A 1036-nucleotide genomic window follows, 5' to 3' on the forward strand; every position below is an offset into this window, starting at 1 on the left:
AAAAAAAAAAAAAAAAGAAGCCTACCAAGTCACTTGGGATTGCCGGTTTTAATGTTATTCTAGGATCTATCATAAACCATATTAGTCTTATTAGTCTCCAAGATACTGTAATACTTCCTCACCTATACGGACAATGAGAAACAGGCTCCAACTCAGTTTCCAAGCGTCCATATTCCATTATAACTAGCTACGTCAAACTTCCCTCATGCTTGTTAAGAATACCCATGGCCTGGGGTGCCTGGGGGGCTAGGTTGGTTAAGCATCTGACTCTGGATTTTGGCTCAGGTCATGGTCTCACGGTTCGTGGGATTGAGCCCCGCGTCTGGTTCGGCACTGAGTATGAAGCCGAATTGAGATTCTCTCCCCTTCCTTCTGCCCTCCTGCCTCAAAATAAATAAATAATTTTTAAAAATACCCATGGCCTGTCTCAGAAGATCTGATTTAGGATGGATACGAGTGTGTGTCTGTGATACGCACAGTAGGAGACGGTGGTACCTGGGCATGTATGAGGACCACAGGGTTAAGTGGCTCACTCAGAAAACCAATAGGAGGTGGATTAACATGCAAACTATTAACTTCCAGTTTTCAGTTAATTGGGAAAAAAAAAACACCTCATAATGGCCAGTGATACTAATTTGGCATTTTTGCCAATAAAATTTCAGCTCACAGAAAACACAGGCACACAAGGTACAAAAAGACAAAAGCAGGGAGACTCGCGGCACATGTTCTGAACCCAAGATCCATTCCTTTACTGATCTCAGAAAGCTTCACATCTCAAGTTCTCAAATGTACCCAGCTCATCTTATGGCTTATTTAGCCCACCAATTTCCAGATCTCTCCAGACATTCTAAGCTGATATGAGCCCAGGAATCTGTACATTTAACAAATTTCCCCAGCTGGCTAAGGGTGTAGTGCCTTCTCATTTAACAGCTGGGGAGACGACAGGGACAGCCATCTGCCCAAAACGAGTTAATGGCGGAATCAATACCGACCCTCCACTCCCACAAAACGTGCAGAGAAGATTGCATTTTCTCTC

The 1036-nt window shown here is 43.6% G+C and overlaps 1 protein-coding gene across 1 annotated transcript in view; it reads right to left on the minus strand.

Moving 5' to 3' along the window:
* Positions 1–1036, minus strand: part of ALKBH3 (alkB homolog 3, alpha-ketoglutaratedependent dioxygenase) — a 27763-nt gene that overhangs the window by 21770 nt on the left and 4957 nt on the right. The gene's annotated exons all lie outside the window — the stretch shown is intronic.

Source organism: Suricata suricatta, chromosome 11 (assembly GCF_006229205.1).
Source record: "Suricata suricatta isolate VVHF042 chromosome 11, meerkat_22Aug2017_6uvM2_HiC, whole genome shotgun sequence".
Classification (NCBI taxonomy): Eukaryota; Metazoa; Chordata; class Mammalia; order Carnivora; family Herpestidae; genus Suricata; species Suricata suricatta.